At 50.8% G+C, this 26188-nt stretch overlaps 1 protein-coding gene across 1 annotated transcript in view; it reads left to right on the top strand.

The window, feature by feature from the left end:
* The window catches only part of ABTB3 (ankyrin repeat and BTB domain containing 3), a 315600-nt gene that overhangs the window by 78721 nt on the left and 210691 nt on the right, over positions 1 to 26188 (top strand). The gene's annotated exons all lie outside the window — the stretch shown is intronic.

Raw genomic sequence — 26188 nt, forward strand, 5'->3', positions numbered from 1 at the left:
TATTCATCACAGTGGCTACAGTGTGCCAGATGCCCGCTGTGTTTGAGGAATCGTTTGTGTGTCTGAGCTCGTATAAACTTCACAGCCACCCACCCACAAGGAAGGCACTGGTATTACTTCCCCAGGCCTCACATTAGCATGAGATGGCAGATCCAACCAGGGTGCAAACCTAGGCTGGTGTGAAGCTGGGGCCCTGCTGTTTTGCCACAACACTGTGCTTTGGCGAGCAGATCTCGGGAGTGATGTTAGTAGTGGAAGTTAATGATGGGAGTAGATCACATGTTGATATGATTCATCAGCCTTAGGAGGCACCTCCGTCTGGGCCGTGGCATGCAGGTGGCCAGGTTGTGCACTGCACAACTCTAGAAGGTACCAGTCACAGTGTGATCTATGTGCATGGTGCCCTCTAGAATTGTGTAGTGCACAAGCTGCACAGCCATAATGTCTGCCCTGGGATCCTAGCTGTTTTCAGCTGTTTAGTCAGAGGGAGGGCTCAGGAGACTATACACTGCTTCATCAGCTCTGGGTTGGACAGCTGGCTCTGCCACTTTTCATTCATGTGACCTGGGACAAAATCCTTAACCTTTCTGTGCATCAGTTTTTTTCATCTATAAATCAGGGAATGAGAGCGTTGTCTTCCTCCGAGGGTTAGTGCAACGATTACAGTTCATCTATACACAGTGATTGTGACAATCACGGCCCACAGTAAGCACCCCATGAATGGTGGCTGCTCGTGTGTGTGCTGTTGTTTTTGTAACCTGCACAACCTGGCTTCCCGCTGTCTCTGTCACCCCCAACACCCTCTTGCCCAGTCAAATGGCTTTTCTTTCCCCATAGATTCCTCCTCCTTTCCGACCTTGGGGCCTCTGCTCGCCTAGAATACCGCAACATTTTTACTATGTCCAGATTCTACTTACAAGGTCTAGCTGGGGTACTGCCTCTTCCATGGGGTTTTCCCTGATTTCCCCAGGGGGAAGCTCCACCTCCTCTGCTCTGATCTCTCACAGCACATCACCCATGACTACATTTATGTGACAGCCATGGCACTGTATAAAGTGCCCCCCCCCACTAGACTCCGAGCTGGTTGAGGGCCCTCCAGGTGGTCTGACCTTGCCTCTCAGTCCGCTTTGCCCAAGGCTTGGCACATGGTAGAACTTTAATAAATGGTTTGTGTTTTTAGTTGAATTGGTAGATTAATGCCCTCCTAATGGTCACCTAACAGCAGGAGCTTTGCACCTGATGCACATAACCATGTTTCTTTTTTTTTGTTTGTTTTTGCTGTTGTTGCTTTTTTAATGTTTATTTTTGAGAGAGAGAGAGAGAGAGAGAGAGGGAGGGAGGGAGGGAGAGAGAGCATGAGTGGGGGAGGGGCAGAGAGAGAGGGAAACACAGAATCTGAAGCAGGCTCCAGGCTCTGAGCTGTCAGCACAGAGCCCGACGCAGGACTCGAACTCACGAGCTGTGAGATCATGACCTGAGCCGAAGTCAGGCGCTTAACCAACTGAGCCACCCAGGTGCCCCTCTTTTTTTTGTTGTTTTAAAATAGAAACTGTCATCATTTATTTGACCTCATTTTCTTCTTTTTGGTTTCTTTTTAATCGTTTAAGTTGTTTGTAGCATGTTCACAGCCATTGCTGTCCCATTCTAGAACATTTCTATAACCTCAGAAAGAAACCCCAGGCTCATTAGCGATCTTCGTCTCAAGTCTCCCCCAGCCTCTAGCAACCGCTAATCTACTTTCTGTCTCTCTAGATTTTCTTATTCTGCACATTTTGTGCAAGTGGGATCATAGAGCATGTTGCCTCTGGCTTCTGGCTTCTTTCTCCTGGCCCTTGTTTCTAAGGTTCATCCGTGTTGTAGCACGTATTGGGAACCTCACCCCTTTTTCTGGCTGAATAATATTCTTCTGTGTGGCTAGACCACTGCTTCGTTTTCCATTCACGAGCTGATGGACATTTGGGTTGTTTCACTTTTGGGCTGTTGGGAATAATGTTGTATATATAATCATGTACAAGTTACTGTGCATCTTCTCCTTTTCATGCTGCCCCTGATATTTCTGTGCATTCAGGCAAAGAGCATGAAAGGGATTGTTGCCAAGGGAGATGAGACAACTAGGGTTTATGATCTGATAGGGTCCACCAGGTGCCGGGCTCTGTCCCAGGGGCTAGATACCCATTATCCGCGATCTCTCTTAATCTTCCCAGGGCTCTGTGAGATTCTCAGAGAGGCCAAGTGCCGTGCTTAAGGACATGAAACCGATAGGTAGGGTTTGAACCCACATTTCTGTGACTTTAGAGCCTGTGTTCATACCACTGTCCAGTGGTGGCTGCCTCTGGGAGGGGAGTGAATCCACTTAATTAAAGATGCTCCTTTCTTCTTCCCAAAGAACACGTGCCTGACCAGCCTCGCCACAGACAGTCATGGAATAGGGGTGCTCTGAAGGGACCTTGTTTGTCCCTGGGCCACCCCAGCCAACATCGTGGGCCTCTCAGACCTGGGTCACCTAAAGCCTGACATTCAGTCCACGGATGCCTCGAGGAGGCTGCTACCCGCCAGTGTCCATGAGGATTGACATGGATGGAAGAAACCAAGTGTGTGTCCCAGGGTGGGGCTGGGCAGACCGGCCAGGAGCGCCAGCTGAGACCGGGCAAGCAGTGAACGTGCCATGCTCTGCTGTCCAGGAGCGCTGGGCAGGGAGGGCCCATCACACTCTGCACACACTGTGACAAGTTCATACGGCCCGCCCTTCTGAAGATGCACACAGCTGCTGCAGACCCTTCTGCCGGGGTGTGTGTGGAGCATTGCCAGTGCTGGTGACAACAGCTGAGCATCTGAAGGGGGCTCACTCTTCGCTTCTTTTCAAGGGAGGGGATACAGGACCAGAGGCTGGGGTGATAGCATACCGCTGTAAGGGCCTTCAGGGTCTCGAGGAGGAGTGAAGTGAGAGGACTGGCAAAATGGAAAACTGCGTGTGTCAGGGATATCAGAAGCCCCTGCAAAAAGACAGAGGCGAGGGCCACACTGCAGCCAGGTCTTTCAGCAGATGGGTGGGGCGGCAGGCCCCTTCCAGAATACTGATGATTCCTCTAGATAGAGCTAAGTCTCTTTGGCCCAGAAAGCTGAGGATCACAGCTTCCAAAGGATCCATTTGAAGCTGTGAAGGGGAAGCAGTCTCTTCCCCAGAGGGTGGGCTAAACTGGCCCACAGGGTTGTGTGTGTGTGTGTGTGTGTGTGTGTGTGTGTGTGCGCGCGAGAGAGAGAGAGACAGAGATCAAGACAGACCCTGAACTAACTGATGAGTGTACATGGGCTCCGTCCTGAGAGGCCTCATAAGGTCTGATGTTTCTTTTTTTTTTTTAAACGTTTATTTATTTTTGAGACAGAGAGAGACAGAGCATGAACGGGGGAGGGTCAGAGAGAGGGAGACACAGAATCTGAAACAGGCTCCAGGCTCTGAGCTGTCAGCACAGCGCCCGACGCGGGGCTCGAACTCACGGACCGCGAGATCGTGACCTGAGCCGAAGTCGGAAGCTCAACCGACTGAGCCACCCAGGCGCCCCATGGTCTGATGTTTCTTGAACCCCTGCTATGTAACAGTGTCTTGGGAAATGCTCTGTCTCATTCATTCCCTGAAAACAACCGTATGTGGTATTAATTTTATTTTACAACAGAGGAAAATGAAGCCCTGGGAATAACTCTTCTAAGGACGTACCACCGGAAGCGGTGGTGCTGTGATCTGGACCCAGGCTTGGGGTGCCAGAGCCCAGCTCCTTGGTCATTAGCCCCTCGTGCTTCCCCCTGGCTACATCTGGGGCTTTGCCAGCCTGCTCTTGGCCCCCCTGCCCAGGTGGTCCCGATCTGGTCCCCGCTGGGTTCCTCATTGCTGAGTGACCTTGGGCAAATCAGTTTTCCTCTCTGAACCTTGGTGTTCTTGTCTTTAAAGTGAGGGGTTGGCACAGAGCAAGGGTTTTCAAAGTGGGTTCCACAGACTCCTGGCATCCTATGATCCCACAACAGTGACCTTGTTATTTGTTCTGTTTATCAGATTTCTGTGGGAGACTTTGATTAAAGGCTTCTGGCGGTTATAAATAAACAAAAAAGTAAACACGAAAAAACGCTCCAACTAGATACTAGGCAGCCTCCCAGCTTCGGCTACCAAAGGTCTGGAGGAGTAGCCCTGAACTCCCCACCAGCAAGCCCCAGGAGAGTCTGGACCTGTGTGCTGGGGTTGTATTAGTGTTGGGGTGGAGGGTCCCCAAAGAAGTCAGCCATGAGTGGGCTGGGACAGAGCAGATCTCAGGATGACCCTGAGGAGGTGGGGTCACCAGAGTGGCCACAATGGACCAGGGCAGTGTTTCCCAAATTCTAGTAATCAGAGCACTAAGCCATGATTTTTGCCACATCCTGTGGTGCAAGAGGTAGGAGAGCCTGATGGTTAGGAATCAGGCTGCCTAGGTCTTCTACTTACTACCTGCTGCCTTGGGCAAGGTACTTAATCTCTCGGAGCTCAGGGTCCCTGTCTGGATGGTGGGGGTGACAGCGGGGTGTGTTTGTGGTGTTGTCATGACTTAATACATGCAGAGCATTTGGCCCAGTACCTGGCCCACACTAAGGGCTGATTATTACTTAAGCAGCGTGACTTCGGCTCTTCACGTCTGTTTAATGGGGATAATGATAATAGCAGCCTATCCGGGTCCTCGTAAGGATCCGATAGTAAGTAGCCATTAAAGGGTGGCAGTGGTCCCTATCGTATTTTCCTTTAAATCTAGGCACATCTCCTTTATTGAGCCTCATCCCTTCTTGGAGGCAGCCACCATCCAAGTGTCGGGGACTGGCCAGGGGTCAGTGCTGGCACAGTTGCCTGGCTCGTCCGGCCATGCGGCCGCAGGAGAGCAGTATTAACGGCAGACACGTGAAATCCTCCAGTCTGGGCCAGAGCCAAGGCGGGCGTCTGACCCGCCAGCTCACACCGGGAAGGGAAGCCAGTCCCTGGGGGGGGGGGGGGGGGCATGCTGTAAATAGACACACGCGCTGGCATGGACCCCGGCCAAGGAAGGCCTCCCCGCCTGCAGTTGGTGGAGCCGGCTTCCTCCGTCGCCCTGCTCTCCGCGGGCCTGCTCTCCGCACGTCCTGGGAAGCAGGGATTGAACTGGGCGGTTAGAGATCCAGGTGTGGGTCCAGCTCCCTGCCTTGGGCGTGATGCTTCCACTCTCTGACCACAGTTTCCCCATCTGTGAACGAGGGCATGTTCTGGATGACCTGGGAGTTCTCTTCTTTGCCCTCTCTGGTTTGTGTATGGCGGGGGGGGGGGGGGCAGGGTCAGGTAGTGGTTAAGTCGGGGTCGGGGGTGGGGGAAGGAGTCATACATACTCCCGGGTTCCAATACTGACTTTGCCACTTCTTAGCTGGGGGATAAGTTACTTAACCTCCCTGGGTATCAGTCTCATCGTCTGTAAAATGGGCTGGCCGTTGGGTTGTGATAGCACCTGTCCCAGGGTGTTGTGTCAAGGATTATGAGGTCATACATGCAGAGTGCTCAGTATGGTGCCTGGCACCAGCAGGACTCCACCAATGGAGCTGATGACTTACCCACCCGCTCTGTAACGTTGCCCATCACCCCAGGATTCGGGGTCTTGTTGCTGTTAAGCCCAGGAGCCTCCCCAGCCTAAAGTCAGCTCAGAGTGCCAGAGTCGCCTCAGCCAATCCACAGCCGCCGTTCACGGAGCGCTCCTTCATTTGCTCATTCAGCCTGCTTAGTGAGCACCTATGAGGAGCCAGGCACCGTTGCAGGCGCTGGACGTATGTGAGTGACCAAAACAGGTAGGACTCCCTGTCCTTAGAGAGTGTAGAGCCTAATGGGGGGAGACAGACACTGAACCAATAAACAAGCGGAGCGTACGCATGAATCTCCGGGCCTTGCTTTGGAACCACCATAGGTGACTTTCTGATGCCCACCACCCCCATTCCTGGCTGACACTCCCTGATCTTTAAAGTCCTGCTGTATTCCTGCAGGAGTTCTGAGTCGCACTCCCAGACTAGGCCCTCACTCCGTTACTCCAGTACTCGCGCTCTGGAATCAGTCGGGCGTGGGCTTTGAGTCCTACTCACACCAACTCTCTGGCTGCTTGACCTTGGGTAAGTCGCTTAGCCTTTCCCTTCCCGTTTCCTCCTCTTTAAAATAACATTGCCCACATCCTAGCACTGTCACGGGGATTAAAGGAGTTAATATATGCAAAGTAGGTGTGTTGGGCGGCTCAGCTGCTTAAGCTTCAGACTCTGGATCTCAGCTCCGGACTTGATCTCAGTCTCATGAGTTTAAGTTCCGTGTTGGGCTCCATGCTGGGTGTGAAGCCTACTTAAAAAAATAAAAATAAGTTAATGTAAAGCATTGAGAACAGTGTTCACCCCTGTATGACTTTGAACACGTTACTCTTTGAGCCTCAGTTTACTCGCCCGTAAAATGGGCATAAAATGGTACCTAATTCATACGGGCACTTGGAAGGCTGAAATGTGATGATGTATGTACAAGGCTTGGCTTAGCATGGATCAGATGCTCCTCCTCCTCTCTTGGATTGATTAATTATTGCTGAGTAACAAATTACCCTAAACTCGGTAGCTTAAAACAACAATTTATAATTGCTTCCGTATATGAGAGTCAGGGGAGGTAGCAGAACTACTCTAGGCTTGACTGTGCCACTGTGCGTTTTAAGCTGGGGGTCCAGCAGGATGTGGCTCCTTGCTGAGGTCTGGGCTTGGCTCTGCTTCCTCTGTCTTTGTCTTGGGACCTGTCTGAGAGAGCGGTAGCTCTCACTGCACTGCAGAGCTGCAGGAGGGCAAACATGCAAGACCTCTTAAGGCTTAGGCTGGGACAATACTGTCCCTTCCACCTCATTCTGTTGCTAGAGCAATCACATGGTCAAACCCAAAGTCAAGAAGTAGAGAAATAGACTCTGGTCCTTCAGTGGCGGGAACTGCAAAGTCACACGAAAGGGGGTGTGAGTAAAAGCAGGACTGAGAGAGAATCAGGGGCATTAATGGGGTCGGCTGGGCCTCCCGAGAAGCCCCAGGAGAGGGCCAGTGTAAGAACTGCAGTGAGGGGCAGTGATTTGCGTAGGTATCATTTTTCTGTTCTTTAAAAAAAAAATTTAATGTCTTATTCATTTTTTTGAGAGAGAGAGAGAGAGAGAGAGAGAGAGAGAGGGAGATTGGGGGAGGGGCCGAGAGAGAGGGAGGCACAGAATCCTAAGCAGGCTCCAGGCTCTGAGCTGTCAGCACAGAGTCCGACGCGGGGCTTGAACCCACGAACCACGAGATCATGACCTGAGCCGAAGTTAGGCACTTAACCAACCATGCCACCCAGGCACCCCTGGGTAGGTATTTTCGATTATATCATGGGGACAGTAGCCCCGAAACATTCATTGGGTTGCTGCTCCAGAAGATGTCTTCCTTTCTGCACCCGCATTGCCCCGGGGACATAGTAGGGGATCTTCTTCCCAGGAATGTTGTGGGAAAATGAAGGATGAGCGCAGGAGGGCTGGATGGCAAAGCCCAGGAATGCCTCTCCCCACCCCCGCCCCTCCATTAAATCTGTCCTTGCAATGGAATAAATAAAACTGTCAGCTGGAAAAATGAGGGGCAAGCCGACCAAATATGATAAACTGTCTCTTGCTGTGTATTGTACTCTCCACAATAAAACCCCAAGTGGATGCTAAAAATGTGTGCAGCTTTGTAAGGAGACAAGCGTGCTCTGTGTGGCCGAGATTTTCTGAGAAAGGTAATTTAACTGCAACATGCATAGAGGGGAGAGATGCAAAGAGCAGGAATTTGGAAACTGTACAGCAGGTGTTTTTTTTAAGAAATTGATATTGTTGGTTATTTTTCTTTTATTAAAATCTGGAGTCCAGCGGATTGCTGTCCCATCCTTATCTGGCTCATTCAAGGCATGTGTTGACATTTCTAATTTGCAAATTTAAAGATAGTCAGGAAATGGTTTAAACACTGGCAATGGTTGGGGAGCTCTTTGACTCTTAGTGACAGGGGCTCATCTCTGGGAAGATTGCGGGGGGGTGGGGGCGGGGGGACGGGAGCCAGACTGGATTTTAGGGAGACCTGGGAATAGCCAATATTTACTGAGCACTGAGTGATGGACACTGTTTCTAAGTGTTTTACACATGTATTTTATCTTACATTAAACCCGTGAGTTCCATTTTGCAGATGGGAGCAATGAGGCACTAGAAGGTTAAATAACTTGCCCAAGTTCATGCAGCTCCTGAGTGGCAAAGCCAGCCTTGGTCCCAGGCTCCTGCCTGAGCTTTGGTTTTTCAGTCTTGTGTAGATGTCCTGCCTACCTCGTGGGTGTATTACCTGGACTCAATGCTAGGACGCCTCGGCCCTCGCTTTTCTCATCTGTAGGACTGTGAGCCTTGGACCCGTCATCTCTGAGTCAAGGGTCCACTAGCCCAGGGGCCCCAGGGAGCTGTGCAGACTCCAGCCTCCTCTCACTGTGTTCCTCAGCCCCGCAGGACTGATCTGCTGTGCCTTGTGGGGCGAGATTGAATTCAATGAATGGATGGAGTGGTTTATGAACTTCTGAGCTCCATCCAGCCACGCTCGGCCAGTGGTTCTGAGGGCCGGGAGCAAGTTCCCTTGTGGCCTATTGTGCTGAGAGCTGAAGAGGCAGTGACTCAGTTTGTGCTCGCCTGGAGGATGTGAACTCTGACTCCTTGAGACAGATGAGCGACTTCAGTGTCGTTTGGGACCTATTGGCCTTATGACAACAGTTGGCAGTGTTTATAGGGCGGCCCTGTATTACTCTCCTTTACTGCCGCCATCAAAAGCAGACATTTATTGAACTCTCATTGGATGCCAGGCACGGCGCTAACACTGGATACAACGCCTCGTTGTATTCCTGCGACAGCCCGAGTGGTGGGCAGAATGACGTACCTCCCTACTTTGCAGATGAGGAAGCTGAGGTTTGGCAACTTCAAATAAGATGCTCCTGGCCACGTGGCTCATGGTCTGAGCTTTGCTCCGATGCCTGAGTCCACACACTTCCATTGGATATTATATATCCAAGCAGGAACACCTCAGTCTCGCAAGGTTGAAAGAGGCAGTGAAGGAGAGCCATTTGTGTTTTGTGTCTCCCGTGGCAATGTCAGTCGTGAAATTGCATTAGCAGAGGAGTACGGAGATGTAGAAGGTCTGGGCAGGGCCTCCGAGATCTCTTTGTTAGTTTGCAAATGAGAAAACCGAGGCCCAGAGAGATGCAAACCGTACTGGGGACACACCAATTAATGGTGTGGGCAACCAATGGTGGAGGGCAACGTGAAATTCGGCGGCCGGTAGAATTTTTGAATTCCAATGAGCATCAGTTTTTGTAAGACTCTTTTGAGTAATAGGGATAATATGGTATTTGGTAAGAGTCGTAACACATTTCAGGCTATGCAGACAGCCCTTCTGTAAGCAATAAAAACAGTGTTACAAGCATTATCTTAGCGGGGGCTCTAAGCACCCTGTGTGGGTCACATGGACCAGGGAAGTTAGCTTCATTCTGTAGGGGAGCGATACTTTCAAAATATCAACCAGCTCCTGTCGCCCTCCCAATTAGAGCTCCTTAAAATCTCACCATCCCACTGCTCACTCTTTACAAAGTCCTAAATTAGTGACATCTAAACTTTTTTTATTGTGTTCCCCCACGAAAATAATTTTAGCGTGTACCCTCATTCTGTGTATGTTCATTTAGAAATTAAATACCTTCACTAGTAGCAATAATATGGTGAGATTGAGTTTGATTTCCTTCTGCCTTTAGATTCAGAAGTAGATGTAACTAAAAGCTGTCACATTTTTTCCTGCACCTTATTGGTCATCCTGCACAGCCTGGTGCCTGCCTTTCTTCAGCATCATCTGTCACCGTCTTAAGCCACACACTATGCTCTGGTCACACGTTTTCCATCTGGATCTCCAGGCGTGGTTCAGCCTTTAGACCTTTGCATTAGCCCTTTCCTCTTCTTGGAATGCTTTTCCCCTTGCTTTTGCAAGGCTGGCTTCCTGACACTCGGGTCTTATTTTCTTTTTTTTTTTTTTTTTTTTAATTTTTTTTTTTTTCAACGTTTATTTATTTTTGGGACAGAGAGAGACAGAGCATGAACGGGGGAGGGGCAGAGAGAGAGGGAGACACAGAATCGGAAACAGGCTTCAGGCTCCGAGCCATCAGCCCAGAGCCCGACGCGGGGCTCGAACTCCCGGACCGCGAGATCGTGACCTGGCTGAAGCCGGACGCTTAACCGACTGCGCCACCCAGGCGCCCCATCGGGTCTTATTTTCAATGTCACCTCCTCCAAGAGGCTCTCCATGACCGCTCTATCTAAAGCTGCAATCGGCCATTGTCTCTGACACTGCCCATTTTAATGGTCTGAGTACCACTTATCACCATCTGATATTTTTTTTCTTGTTGGTAGGCTGCCTCCTTTGGCAGAAAAGCAGTGCTGGCCACAGTGGGAGAGCTCAGTAGCTAGTTACTGGGTGAACACACACACTGAGACTCAGAGGTTAGGGCACTTGGCGGGGCCATGCTGTCCATAAATGGCAGAGCTAGGATTTGATCTTTAACCCTTGTGACTTCAAGTTCAAGGGGCTTTGCATCATGCCCAGCTGCCTCTTGTCCTTTAGAGCCGGCCAAGAGGTGTTTGAATCCAGACTGACTGTTTGAGTTTGAAATCTGTTATGATGTCAGATGACTATGGAATTTGAAAGGAAAAAAAAAATGACTGGCATTTTACGCTCTGTTTCACAGCCAGCCAGTAATGGGAGTTTGGAAAAATTCCGGAGCCTGAAATAATTCAGGCAGGCCCAGCTGCAAATTGGAAAAGTCTGTGGTCAGGAACCGCAGTAGGTGAATGCAGCCTGGGGAAATGCTTGGCCCACATGTCCTAACGGAGCCCAGAATCTAAGCAGATCCACCAGAGTGGATGTGTTTATTGTAGTAAGAAAAAGGGTCCTTCAGCCCCCCTTCCATTACCTGTGTGGTTTTGAAGCGTGATGTCAAGAACTAATGCCTAGGGGCGCCTGGGAGGCTCAGTTGGTTAAGCGTCCGACTTTGGCTCAGGTCATGATCTCACGGTCCGTGACTTCGAGCCCCGCGTCGGGCTCTGTGCTGACAGCTCAGAGCCTGGAGCCTGCTTCGGATTCTGTGTCTCCCTCTCTCTCTGACCCTCCCCCGTTCATGCTCTGTCTCTCTCTGTCTCAAAAATAAATAAACATTAAAAAAAAATTAAAAGAAAAAAAGAGCTAACGCCTAGATAAAGAGATCTGGAATATCCAATTTCTTCCTGCCTTCTGTTGAGCACCTGTAGTGTGAGAACCTATTAGCAAATTCAGGAAATCCCACTAGCTGGCCCTTCCTCTGCCATGAAGGCACCACACCCATCCCTTGGGCCTGGGGAAGGAGGTAGGAGGGCAAGGAGTCCCCAGCAAAGAGGATGAACCCCTATGACCTTTTGAAGACTAAATCGTTCATTTTGCTGCATAGTTTGTTAAGGAACCAGCCACCTCCCTGTGTTACCTCTTGTTCTCTTTCCGGGAGTGACCCCCTTACATTAGAGCTGACAAGCAGCTAGTTGTCTGGCTCAGGCAGGTGTTTCCATCTTCATTTCACGGCATGGCTTCTTCATGCAAGGCCTGCTGGCCCCTTCTCCCCTTCCTATTGAGCACAGGACCCCTAATGACGAACGAACAGGCAGAATCAAGAGGGTCAACTGTGATACCTGATGGCAAAGAAATTAGCAATTGATTTTTCCTGCTGGATCTCCCTCTTCCCCATCCTGTCACTGAAACCGTATTGATATTCTGCTATAAGGAGATTTCCTGCATTCATCCATCCAGCCATGGGTCCATTCATTCATGGTTAAAAGTGCGGCCTTTGGGGTCAGACAGACCCACCCACCTTGGCCATCCCCCGGCCTTGTGACCTATATTAGTGTCCTTGGGCTGCTGGAACAAATTACTACAAACTCAGGACCTTGAAACCACAGAAATGTATGTATTGTCTCCTAGTTCTGGAGGCTAGATCTCCAAAATCAAAGCGTTGACAGGCTGTGTGCTCCCTCTGAAGGCTCTCTGGGAGAATCTTTCCTTGCCTCTTCCAGCTCCTGGTGGCTCCAGGCTTCTGACAGCAGACCTCTAATGTTTTATTTTTGAGAGAAAGAGACAGAGAATGAGTGGGCAAGGGGCAGAGAGAGAGGGAGACACAGAATCGGAAGCAGGCTCCAGGCTCTGAGCTGTCAGCACAGTGCCCAACACGGGGCTCAGACTCATGAACCACGAGATCGTGACCTGAGCCGAAGCCGGATGCTTAACCGACTGAGCCACCTAGGAGCCTCAACAGCAGACCTCTAATCTCTGCCTCTGTCTTCACATGGCCACTTCCTCTTCTGTCTCTTATGAGGACCCTTGTCATTTGGTTTAGTGTCCTCCCCCTGCAGATAATCCAGAATGCTCTTAAGATCCTTAACTTAATTACATCTGCAAAGACTCTTTCTACATTCATAGATTTCACCATTCAACTCACTGTATGACCTTAGACATATTATTAAGTCTCTATGAGCCTCAGTATCTTAGCCTGTGTAATGGAGATGCCTCTATTCTAAACCTCACAGGGGTAATATGTGGAAAACCCTATCAGTGCCCGTACAGAGCTCCTGTTCCATCAGTGGCAGTTACTCTTCCTCACCGAGTGTCCACCATGTGCTAAGACCCGGTGCTGAGCTCGCACGATAATCCCCTGAGAAGTGAGACCCCCTCCCCTTATGATACAGCTGGCAGAACCTGTGTTAATTCCTAGGCCCACCTGAGGCCTAACCAGCTATGCGAGTACCCAGCAGAACCTAGTTCTCCGGAATGTGTATGGAAGGACCCACCAGTGGGGAAAAGTTGTGAAAACACTTCTAGAAAGTTCCTCAGCTCATCCTAGGAGACCTTTCAGGGAAATAGAAGAAATCAGTGCCTGGCTATTGGAAAGCACTCTGGTCCCGCATCCTGTCCTCCCACCCCTGCCAGCCCACCTACCCTCGCCATCATGTTTTTTATTCTCAGGGTTTGGAATTGATGAGGACACTTCTCATCCCCCACAGAGTAGGTATTCCATGAGCGACAGGGGTGCAGACATTCTAAGGGCAGTGAACGGCATGTTGTGGCCTAGAAACCAGGCAGCCAGGAAGGGAGTTGGCGTGATGGAAAGCTGGCATTACAGAGAGCTAGCAGGAGTGTTCATCTCTGCCCTTCATTTCCCTCCTATGACCTTGGGCAAGACTTTGAGCTCCCTTAAGGCCCAGATACTCAGCTAGAGATCTGTGGGGTTGATTTTGAGCAGTAGTTTTCTAACTTAAAAAAAAATAAAAGGCAGTAAAGGTTTTAAAACCTTTCCTAGAGAGGCATGCCTGGGTGGCTCAGTCAGTTAACCATTTGACTTCAACTCAGGTCATGGTCTCATGGCTCAGGAGTTCGAGTCCTGTGTCTGGCTGTGTGCTGACAGCTCAGAGCCTGGAGCCTGCTTCAGATTCTGTGTCTCCCTCTCTCTCCACCTCTCATGCTCTGTCTTTCTCTCTCAAAAATAAATAAAACAACAAAAAAATTGAAACCTTTCCCAGAATCCCATTTTGTGTAGCCCAGTGTCCACGGAAAGCTGCTGTCCCCAGTCCTACCCCCGTTCAGGGTCAGTGGCTGCTCCGTGATTTTCTCCAAGTGTCTGCGTTTGCTTCCTCATTTGCCAATACCTCCTCGGTCTCAGGATCCAGAACCCACCCCCTTCTTTCTCTCTCAGGAACTCCCCTTCACTCCAGGAAGTTTTGTGGACTTTATGGTAGGTGTAAGGAAGCCACAAGAAGGGCGTCACATCCTGGCCCACGCTGGACTTCACTCCCGGGTCAGATGGTACCACCCGCACCTGTCCATAGGTTCCACAGCCTGTCAGGAGCAAGACTTCTGCTGGATGTGAGCCATGACCCACAAGTTATGGGTGTTGGGGTTCCTGGTGCTAATTTAGTTCTTTTCTTCTCATTTTTCCTTCAGACTATTTTCCCTACCACCACTAGAGTTGTCTTTTTCAAAGATAGATCTGATCATCCCCCCCAACCCCCCCGCCCACCTAACCAGGCTTAAACATCCCTGGTGTTCTCCCTAATGTTTACACAGCACGTTCCCAGATCTCAGGCATGGCCTCAAAGGCCCCCACTACTCTTCAACATCCTCTCCAGCATGTAACCTGCATGTACTATGTGGCCAAGTCCCCCGCTTGGTTTTCTAAACCCAACTGTACCTATTAGGCCTCTGTGCTTCTGTGTGCACAGTTCTTCCTGTCTGGAATGCCCTTCCCCATGGTAGTAGTTTTCTTTGGCTGCTGTAACCAATCACTGCAAACTCCGTGGCTTAAAATAACACAAATCTATCACCTTAACAATTCTGGAGGTCAGAAGTCTGAGGTGGGTCTTAATGGGCTAAAAGTGAGGGGCAGCAGGGCTGTGTTCCTTCTGCAGACTCCAGGGGGAAATCTGTTTCTTGCCTCTTCTAGCTTTCAGAGGCTCCTACATTCCTTGGCTGGTGGCACCTTCTTCCATCTTCAAAGCCAGCAATGATCCGTCTTTCCCAAGTGGCTTTGCTTTGACTGCTGCTTCCAACATCCTATCTCTCTCTCTTCCTAACTCTCCCCCTCCTGCCTTCCTGTTATAAGGACCCTTATGATTACACTGAACTCACCTGGATAATTTCCTCATCTTAGGATCCTTCATTTAATTACACCTGCAAAGTCTCTTCTGCCTTGTAAAGTCAGATATCCACAGGTTCCAGGGCTTAGACCATGGGTATCTTTAGAGGCCCATTATTGCACTTACCCGACCTGTCTTTTTTTTTTTTTAAGTTTATTTATTTTGAGAGAGAGAGAGAGAGAGCGCGCGTGCATGAGCAGGGAAGGGGCGGAGAGGGAGAAAGAGAATCCCAAGCAGACACTGCACTATCAGCACAGAGCCCGATGTGGGGCTCGAACTCAGAAACTGTTAGCCGAAATCGAGAGTCAGCCGCTTAACCGACTGAGCCACCCAGGTACCCCACCCCACCTGTCTTTTTACAGGGATTGGATTAGACCTTTGGGGGAAGTCAAATGTTTGCTCCTGTCTATAGCATCCCTTATGTTTCCCAGACAGAATTACTCTTTCATATCTCTTTCACTCCGTGGCATTTGGGCATCATTCTGTTAACAGATGTACTGCCGGCTCTTATGGTACTTGAACATGGTCCTGCTCCCTTGGCGGAATGTGAGCCCTTTGGAAGCAGCATGCTGAGACTTTATTATCTTTGGGACTCCGTGTCTTCCATAGTCAAATATTTGAGGAATTGGTTGCATTTGTCTTTCCTTCCAGAGGCATCTCAAGTGCCACCCCCCACCATGCTCTTCTGTTCCCTCTGAAACATGCTTTCCCTTCTAATGAAGCCCAGCACTGACCCCATCCCGGTGCAGCACAGGGGCTCAGTGGATACTGAGACACTGACCGTGTCTTGTGGCCTCCGATCTGCATAGTGAAGCCACACCTCACCCAGGTGTTGGATTGGAAAGTGGTTTCGTTGTCAGAACTACCCTGACGGAACAGAATCATACCCAGGGCTTGAAATACTCACCTCCAGGAGACAGCTGAGCCCATGGGAACTACAGGTTCCTATTTCTCATCTCATACCCATTCCCAGGTGTCTGCACATCAACCAGAATTGTCAGTAAACCTGCCCGCACTCTCCAGATTGTTTTTTTCTCTCCCTCCCTGTGCTGCTGGGCGGGAGCGATTGGATGTGCATAAGGAAGAATGCCTTTAGGAGGAGGTGCCTAGACCTCTCCTGGGGACTCTGCTTCCCCCAACCCAGGCTGTTTCTTTGCTCCTCTGTTCCCAGGTAGCAGATGGCCTGGTAATTTAATGCAGTTAAGGGGAGCAGGTTGCTGGAATTTAATTATAAAACAGAACCACTTTGAGAACGCTTGTTCTTAGAAGCAAATTGGAGGGCTGGATGAGCAGGGTCACTGGGTTACACAGCCTGAGGGGCTACGTTTACAACAGAGCCCTGGTGAACTGCTCCCGTGGAGTTGTGTGGAACACGGCCTCCATGGCTGTGTGCAGTGAGTGGCCTGTGTGCCAGGGAGAGATGTTTGTTCTGTGAACTTCTCTCTTACGCCACTCCTCCAGGCTCTGTCTTCCTTGGTCTCCTTGTAAGATTGGTGCAGGCCACTGGGGGGCACTTAGAATAAAATCCAGATCCTGTTTCCTGGCCGAAGAGGCCCTCCACGCTCTGCCCCGTGCCTGCCTCTCCAGACCCTCCCAGCACCAGCCTCCTTTGTTCACTGCACTTCTGTTTCTCCACTATGCAGGCACGGTTCCTGCCGCAGGATCTTTGCACTTGCTACTTCCTCTGCCTGGATTGGTCTCCCCACCACCAGGTATTCCTGTGACCACCCCCTGCAGGCCTCAGCTGAAAGATTACCCCGTTGGAAAGAACTGCCTGGAACACTCTGTTTTTCTTGCTCCCCAAATTAGTCAGCTTGGGCCACCATAATGAAAAGCCATAGCCTGGGTGGCTTAAACAACAGAAATTAATTTTTCCTTCACAGTTCTAGAGGATAGAAGTCCAAGATGAAGGCTTCAGCCAGTTTGGTGTTTGGTGAGAGCTCTCTTCCTGGGCATCAGATGGTGGAGGGGGTGGTCCGGGTAAGAGTGTGGCAGGGCATGGAGGAAGAGAGCCCACTGGTGTCTCTTCTCACAGGTACACTCATCCGGTCAGATCAGGACCCCATCTTTATGATCTCACTTAACCTTAATTACCTCTTTAAATGCCCAAATACACTGGGGTTAGGGCTTCAACACATTCAACATACGAGTTTTGAACACTTAGTCCCTAACACTCCCTGTGGCTACTCCACCGCTATCCTGTTACCCTCAGCTCCTTACCCCTTCTGTGCCTTGGCTTCTCTCCTGTGGGCTGACGTGGCCTTACCATATGGGATGGGAGGAGTGAGTTATTGCACGAGGAATACTTAGACCAGAGTCTAGCACAGAGGAGGTGCTGGGTAAATGTTAGTGAACTTCGTTATCACCCTCATTAACTTTCGGTCTAGATTTACTAGCACTTGAGGCCTCAGAGAACACTCATTTGCACGCTTGCGGCAAGAACAAGAGAGGACCCGATGAAGGAACAGAGTCTGGGGAGGATCTGGGGGAAGGGTGTTCGTGGCAGAGGGAGCCTCGGGGACAAAGGCAAGACACAGCATGGCGAGCAGAGAGAGCCGGGCAGAATGGCAGCAATAGAGCATCCGTTTGAGGAGGGAGGTGACAGTGGGCGGTCACAGGAGACCCTGTGGGCCAGATTGGAAGGCTGGCCAAGGGACACCAGTGAAGGGTTTCCAGCAGAGAAAGAGTGGTCAGATTTGCATGTCAGAGAAACCACCTTGCACTGTCTTCCCCACACAAGGGTCGAGCCCAAGGCAAGGGTCCCCTATCACTTCACTGAAAATGCCCTTGCAGGGGCCCCCAGTTTGCCAACCCAGTGGTGAGGTTTAAGGTGATGTCCTTCTTGATCTTTCTGCCACACCTGACCGTTGCCCACACCGTCCCTCCTGAGTCTCTTCATCCTTGGCTTCTCTGACTCTGACTAGAAGTCCTGAGAGGCAGTGCAGTGTGCTGGAGAGAACCTTCCTGAGTTGGAACCAGGGCTCCATTGAGGTCTCCATTGTGGAGTCTCAGCCAAGACTGCCTACTAACTCACCTTCAGAAGCTCCTTTGGACTCTGCAGATTAAAAGACCTGCCTGGGAATTGAGGTTAATTAAAGGCATCGAGGCCACTCCCCTGCCACACCCATTTCTTCTCTCTCCTGCCTTCCATCTCTCCTCCTGCCCCTACAGGTAGGAATCCTCCACTGGAGCTGCCTGAATCAGTATTGCTCAGATTACATAAGCCTTGGCTACCAATTTTTCTTGTCTCTTCTATCAACTTTCTAAGCGAGTTTTCAAAGAGAAGAGAGGTCTCAGAGCCCCTTTCCTGGGGAAGGTCCACTGGAGGGTTACTGTCTGAGGTTTTCTCTGAGCCTTTTTCTCCCCCAGGTGAATCTCTCAATATGCTGAGTCTACGGAGGAAAATTTTGCCTCCAAGAGAAGGTGCAAGAATAGGACAAAAGCACAGTCCTACTGAGAGCTTTTTTAATTAGCCTCATGCACGCATCGATTTTCCCTTCCTGTTAAAACTTAACATCTCCGTAGTTTTAGAGAAAATTTGCCAGTTTCTCTAAATTGCATGCGGTAAAAGAAAAAAGGAGAGATTTGTTGCCAAGTGAGGAGGAGGGAGGGGATTTCCCTTAAACATGCAGAGCATGGGGACCTCTCTGCTGGGGTCTTCCAGGGCAGTACTGACCAGATAATATATTGGTGCCAGAGGACAGTAACCCCTCCGTGCTTCTTTAATGAAGAGAAAGAGAATCTGCTCAGACTTTTCAGGATTTAAGGCAAAGGGAGAAAGACCACAAGGCTCTTCTGCTAAGAGTCAATGTGAAAAGTGCCAGAATGATGTGAGGGGGAGGAAAGTTGCCAGCTTAGCCTTGAAGTCACCCAGAAGACCATCGGAGCCACCTCTTAACAGCAGTATGCCTTTGCTTCTTCTGTGGAACCCCAGTGTCTAAAAATAAAAGTTGAGCTGCTCTATTGAAGCAGGGAGGCAGCTCCGAAGTGCCCCCCACCCCCACTCAGCCTGAAGATGAAATGTACTTTGGAAACCATACATCTTGTCCCGTCGCTTCCTTCACACATGGGAAAATGGATGAGCCAAAGAAGCTGTGCATCGCCCAAGCTCATTCGTTACCTGCTCAGCCCTCACTCGGACTCTCAACAAATGTTTACCCAGTGCCCGCGACATGCCTGGCACTGTGCTGGGCCCTGTCCTCATGAAACTTACAGTCCAGTGGGGGGGGAACACAGGCAGTGTACAAACGGAAATACATGTAATGTCAGGTGGTAGAAAAGGCGACAGGATAAAGTAAGGCCAGGGGGTAAGAGTGAGGGGGCTGTTTTAGATGGGATGGTAAAGGGTGGCCTTGAAGAGGTGGAATTTGAGCAAAGAGAGAGGCCGGAAAATATGGGAAGAAGAGGGTTGCAGACAGGGAGAGGCAGGTGCAAAGGCCCTGAGGTGAGAATGTCCTTGACGCAAGCAAGGACCAGCCAGGAGGCCAGCCTGCCCAGGGCTCAGGGAGCGAGGAGGGGGTAATGGGAGAGGAGTCAGACAGGGAGCCAGCCAGATGGAAGGCCTTTGGATTTTATCCAAAGTGGGGTGGGAGCCATTGAGTGGTTCTGAGAAGAGTGACCTGGTCTGAGTGAAACTGCAGAAAGATCTTTCTGCCTGCCTAAGTGGAGAATCAGCTATGAGGGATAAGAAGGGAAACGGTGACACCAGTAGTTTAAGTGAGAGGCCTTGGTGGCTTGCACCTTGATGGTAGCAGTGTAGGTGATGAGAAGTGGTAAGATTTGGGATATATTCTGAAGGCAGATCCAGCAAGATTTGCAAGTAGATTAAATGAGGGGCGCCTGGGTGGCTTAGTCAAGTGTCCGACTTTAGCTGAGGTCATCATCTCACGGCTTGTGGGTTCATGCCCTATGTTGGGCTCTCTGATGACAGCTCAGAGCCCTGGAGCCTGCTTCGGATTCTGTGTCTCCCTCTCCTTCTGCCCCTATTCCACTCATGCTCTGTCTTTCTCTCTCTGTCTCTCAAAAATAAGTAAACATTTAAAAAATGAAAAGAGAAATTCTGAAACCTCCTTTGTACAAAATATAGTGTCAGGTTACAGGAATCAAGATCCTTTTGCTTGTAAGTACAGAAACCCAACTCAGCATGGCTCCCGTAGCTAAACAGTATAGCCATACACAGGTTTCAGGTATGGCTGGTTCCAGGAGCACAGATCTTACCTTCAGGATTCAGTCACTTTTCTTTTCATATCTTAGTTTGGCTTCATTTCTCACATGGTAGCCCCCAGCAGCTCCAGCCTTAAATGAACCGTACAGCTAGCAATTGCCATAGGAAAAGGATAGGTCTTCCTTAAAGGATTCAATAAAATGGAGAATTCATCAACCTTACATCAGCTGGGTATACCTAACTGGATCACTGTGTCCAAGGAAATAGAATACACTGATTGGCAACACTTGCCATGTAACCAATCTGGAATCGGGAGAAACATACTTCCCCTCCCCCAGTCCAGAAAATAATTGTGCATTCCTAGGAGGATGGAAAATGGGTGCTGAGTAGGCAAAAATACCAGTTTATAGTACCTGGGAATAAGTAATGTTTTGTACTAAATGAGAATTTTTCCTTCTCGTTTTTTCTCGTGTCACAAAACGTGCTTTCCCAGAAACACAAAAAGTAATTGTCTGGATGAAAACTACAATGTTCTGGATACCGGTTTTGAAAGTACTTCCCCCCACATTATCCAGCTGCAGAACATGATATCTGCATGCCAAGAAAAGGAACCTGAGCCTGAAAAACTGGCAGTCACATGTTCTCTAGCCACCTGAGGAGCCCAGTGAAAGCAAAAAGAAGCACCATATTCCCTACATTCAGAAGGGACAGAACACTGTACGGAGCTATTGTGTGTGGAGAAGGGAGAATCATAATAGCAGGGAGGTGGGCTGAGTGCGGGGCGGGAGAGGAGGCGGCTCAGAGCACAGTGGGCCATCTCGGCACAGAGCTCCCAATTTCGAGCCAGTGATGTGTGATGACCTCTGCACATCAGGTTTTCTGTGAAAAAGAGTGGCTGGGTCGCACTGAATTACACAGACACAAGTTTTACGACAGCGTGGTACAGCTCCCAGCCTTGTCCTCAGCAGCTCAGGCGGTTTGGCCTTGAGAATGCAAGCTGGACTCGTTTAAAGAAACATTCTGAGAAGGTGCTGTTTTCGTTTCATTAAAATAACGGTTCCTCCATCGCCTCTCTTGCTTAGAATGACATCCGATCACATCCCCGAGTTACTTGCTTTGGGTAGTTTTTCTCTTGCCTGGATTTCATTTGCCTCTGGGGTTGGTTGATTCTTGCCAGTTAAGAAGCTCCCCAAAGCCCCAGATTTGCCCGGGAAATTGTTAACTTGCATCTTCCTCCCCACCGTGGCGCCATAAGCTGGGCCACGTGATGTGAGAGGGATCGGCTGATGCCATTACCTTGAGAGGCTGGAGGGGGCCCTTAAGTGTTGCCAAAAGACACACACGGTTCCAGCTCCCCGCCCTGGGGACAGCTCCCCCGCTACCTTACCTGAGGCCGCTGCACCCTGTGGATGCTGGGGTCTAATTCAGGTTCAGCAGCATCTCCAGGGCATCCTCAGGAATTTTAAGTGTTTACTTGGAAAACAGCGCCCCCCTCCCTCCCTCTCCCCTCTCGGCCCCCTGCCGTGGAACATCAGATGGCAGAATGGCTGCTCTGTGGCACGTTCAGGCCCATATTCCTTTTCCCATGGAAGTGCTGGGTGAATTTAGGATTTGGGGGGAGGGATAGGAGGTGCAAGGAAAGAATTTAAGCTGTTTGGCTTAACGGAAAGCTCCGAGGCTTTGGAACCAGCCAAGCACGGATTCAAACCCTGGCTCCGGAACTTAATCGGCTACGTGGCCTTAGGTGTGTGGCTTCATCTCTGGGAGTCTCCGTTTCTCCGTCTTTAGAATGGGCGCATGCCCATTCTCTGACGTAGACTGCTGTAAAAAATACATGAAGCAAGATTCCTAAACCTTCCTCTTCAGCCCAGACCCCTCTTCTGGCCTAGTCTGAGGTACCACCAGCTGCTGCTGGAGGGGCCCGCTTGAATGACCCACAGAACCCTAAAACTTAACTCACCCATCAGAGCTGATAGCCCATCTCCCCCATTTCCACCCTCAAGGCATCTCTTCCAGAACTTATCCAAGACTCCTATATATCCGTTACCCAAGGTGGGTGGGCCAAGCCTGTCGGGTTTCAGCTGCTCCCTCCTCTGTGTCCCTATGGCTCCAGAATTAGTCCTGACCCAAACACCTCCCAGGAGCATCCAGTTCATCTCTCTGCTGGTCCAAACGGCAGCCAGAACATCTTCTCTAAAATGCAGATCTAGTCATATGGCGCCCTGGTTTGCCTTCCGTGGCTCCCGTTACCCAAGCACAGAGCCCCCTTAACCTGCTAGGCCCTTCCTGGAGTCCAGTCTCATCTTTGGCTGCCCTGCAGCCCTCTGGCCATCCTGACCTCTGTGAGGTCCCCAGAGGAGACCTTGATGTTCCCTGCTTCCGTGCCTTTGCCAGCATCCCCCCCTCCCAGGAACACCATTCCGCCTTTGTCTCCCTGGCTTGCACACACCTGCTCATTCTTCAAGATCAGCTCAAGAATCACCTCTTCTATTATTCAGCCATAAAAAGGAATGAAGTATTGACACATGCATGCTACGATGCAGGGGAACCTCAAAAATACTACTCTAAGTGAATAGAAGCAAACACAAGCAGCCATATGCTGCATGGATTCCATTTACGTGGAATAGCCAGGAAAGGTAAATCCATAGAGACAAAAAGCAGATTGATGGCTTCCAGGGACTTAGGGGTAGGGGGAATGGGGGCCACCCAGTGGGTCTAAAACTTCCTTATGGGGTGATGAAACGTTTCGGAACTACATAGCGGTGGTGATTGTACAACATTAGGAATATACTAAATGCCATTGAATCGTTCACTTTAAGATGGTTAATTTTATGTTATGTGAATTTCACCTCAATTAAACAAACAAAAAGAATCGCCTGTTCAAGAAGACTTTCTGAATCATCCAGGTGGAACAGACCCCTCTGTCAGAGCGGCCCCAGTGCCCACCATATGCCATCTAGATTTTCATCAGATGTCCCCCAGGACTTCGCTGCACTCATTTATTTCCACATCTGTGCCCCCAGCGGCCTGTGAGCTCCTTGAGAGCATCCATCCGGCTCTATCCAGCCTGCACCCTCTGGAGCTTGCGCTGGTCCAGGCGTGCAGGGGCATCTCAGATGGTGTTAACCCTTCCACCCTGCCTTGTCTTCCTGGAAGGTTGTAAGCTTTCAAGTCCTCCTGGTCTAGAGATGGGGGGAGTCCTGTACCCACTTGGGTTTGACTTCCTATCATTGTGTAATGAGACTCTGGCAGTTCATTCTTCCCAGGGGGGACTATTCTGGGCTGCAGAAGGCCTTTGCATTTTCCCCCATGGCTTCCTGGCCCACCTCCCTCCCACCCCCAGTGAGGGGGGTGTTCACAGTTCTGGGCGTAGTTGTATAAATGCTGGTGTGTCTCCTTTTCGGCTCCTCTCCTGGGTGCTTCCTTTTTATTTACTATCCTCCAATTTTGTGTCATCAGCACTTCACAGCGGTGCCGCGTCCCTCTTTTGGAGCAGTTTCGACTGACGGAGGACAGAACTGGAGCCCAGTAGTGGCCGGCTGGCCCCGTTGTGTCTGCGCAGACTGTAGGTGGAGGGATAGGGACAAGGATGGGGGAGGGGTGACTCCAAACCTGCAGTGGTGGCTGCCAGCCTGTTGTGAGTCTGTGTGGATCCCAGCAGGTGGCCTTCCCCATCCCTGGCGGGACATGGACTTCAAATCCACAGGTGGAGTGGGCTCCTCCCCTGCTATGGCGGCACCAATTCCAAAGCTAGGAGGCAGGGGGCACTGCTGGCCTCTCTTCCTACCCACCTGCTGGATTTCCCTTCCTTCCCTGGTCACCAAGGCAACATCCAGATGGCCCCTACAGCCCCCTAGGTGGCTCTCTTGGCCCTCTTGACGAGGTGGGTTGTCCGGATTAGCTCACTGGCACACGCTAGCCTTGTTGAGGGTCAGCCCGGTGGAGAAAGGCAGCTGTCGTGGAGATGCAGGGTCAGCACTGCCTTGACCCTGGGAGGCAAGAGGGCCTGGAGCTCGGGCTTGCCTTCTCCCCCCATCATATTCTGCTCCATCACTCAAACCAGAAACCTGAGCAAAGCTTCGCCCCCTCCTCACTCCACTCCCGCCTCTGCCAAGTTCTGGGGGTTCTGACCTTGCAATTCCTCTTTAATCCATCACTCCCTCCTGCCTGCCGCTGTGGCCCCACCCTTAGGGCACCATCCCCTGTGACCTGGCAGTGGCCCTTTACTCTCCTGCTGCTCTCTCAGCGTCATCCATTTTCCCTGCTGTCCCCAGAGCCACTGTGGTGGTTTTCGTGTTGCCGTTGTAACTTCGTGGCTTAAAGCCGCACACACATACACATTCTCTCACAGTTGCAGATGGCAGAAATCCAGAGTGAGATTTACAGAGCTACAGACAAGGCTCAGCAGGGCTGGTTCCTTCTGGAAGCTCCATGGGAGAATCTGTTGCTTGCCTCTTCCAGCTTCTAGAAGCTGCTGGCATTCCTTGGCTTGTGGCTGTACCCCTCCAGTCTCTTCCTCCATCATCACATTGCCTTCTCTTCCATGACCTCTGACCCTCCTGCCTCCCTCCTCTAGGGATCTCCATGATTACATCAGCCCCACCCAGATAATCTAGGACCATCTCCCCATCCCTAGCTCCTGAGTTTAATCACCTGTGCAAAGTCCCTTTGTCCTGCAAGGTAACATATTCCCAAGATAAGGATGTAGGTATCCTTGGTGAGGCATCCTTATTCAGCCCACCACAGCGGCTTCCTCAAATACTCACCACGTCTCTCTTTAGAAGTTAAAGATGGCTCTCCATTGTTTACAGATCACAGTCTAATTCTAACCTTCACAATGGACTGAGTGTTGACCTTGCACCCAGCATGTTAGCGCCTTCCCACGAGAGTAGGAGTCCCCCAGGACACCCTTAACCCACTTGACGCTCCTTGTCTCCACCCCATTTTTTTCCCGAGGGTGCCAGGTCCAGCCAGGCCACCCCACTTCCTCCCTCCTCGGCACGACGAAGGTTCCCTCTCTCCCGGAGGAAGCTTGTGCTGGTCCCTTGAGTGCCTGGACTTCCCCTCCTGACCTTCTCTGCCTTTCAGACCAAACTCCTTCCTCTGACTCTTGCAGCATCTGGCACACAGCAGTCAGGAGGTGCTCCGTAGCTGCTTGGTGAATGGCTGAACAAGAGGTGGAAGAAATGAGCAAATTAATGTATTACTAAGGAAGACCAGCTTACCCAATAAGCCCTGAAATTCCTGGTAGATTTTAGCATAATCAACACTGCCCAACACCTCTCACTCCCGACGACAGGTGCCGTCAGTGACCTGGCCCTGTCCTTGGTCCCCTCCCACATACTCCTGCATATCTGCCCTGCATGTCCTCTGGCCATGGGGGCATTTCAGCCCGCAGCCAGCTGGACTGGTGGAAGTATTGGGAGTTAACACCCCAGGAGCAACCCTCTGCCAATGAAGGATGGGAATTGGTGGCTAAAACACCGTTGTCCTTGCCTCCTTGGTGGGACAGCTTTGGGGTGTGCTCAGAGCCTCTCAGAGGGTTCCCAGCAAGGCTGAGCCCCAATTACCCATAGTGTAACCCTCTTATCAAGGCTTCTTTGGGCTTTTCTCCCCGCTTCCTCACGGTGCCTCCCAGGATCACCTCCCGAATCATCAACTCCCACCTAAGTCCCTGCCTGAGGATCTGCTTTTGGAGAAGCCAAACGAAAACAGTACACACGGTGAAGAGGCAGCATCGGGTTAAAATAATACAGTCTAACATTACTGAGAGCTTGTTAGGTGCCAGGCACTGTAAAGCGGGTGCTACTGTCGGTCCTCCTTTATAGATGAGAGAACCAAGAGGGGATGAGATGGGTTCCCAGTCACGTAGCTGCCACGTTGCTTCCCTAATCCAAGCACCTAGGGCAGAGGGCACAGAGGTCCAGGGGAAAGAGAGGGAGGGGAGGCCATCGGTAAGGGAAGATTCGTTGCCAGAGTGAGGGCAGAAGGAGGTGTGGGGTTGTTTCTGTGGTTTAAAGCACAGGAAAAGCTCTGGTCTTTTCTCAGCCACAGCTGGCAGGCTCCACTGCCTTCTCTCTGCGTCAGAGTTGAGTCAGCTGCCCCAGCCTGGGTGGTGCCTAGGGGAGGGACCAGCTGAGCTGACCCTGGGCTGCACCCCACCTCCTCCCACCCACCACCGGACCCGCACCTGGACGCCCAGGTCCGTAGCCCCTCTGTCTCCTCCTTCCTCTGGGCTTGAGATGAGAACCACTCTGCCGTCAGCCTT

Source organism: Lynx rufus, unplaced genomic scaffold (assembly GCF_022079265.1).
Source record: "Lynx rufus isolate CCGP_SWC_20201006 ecotype Redwood Valley unplaced genomic scaffold, mLynRuf1.p SCAF_7, whole genome shotgun sequence".
Taxonomy (NCBI): Eukaryota; Metazoa; Chordata; class Mammalia; order Carnivora; family Felidae; genus Lynx; species Lynx rufus.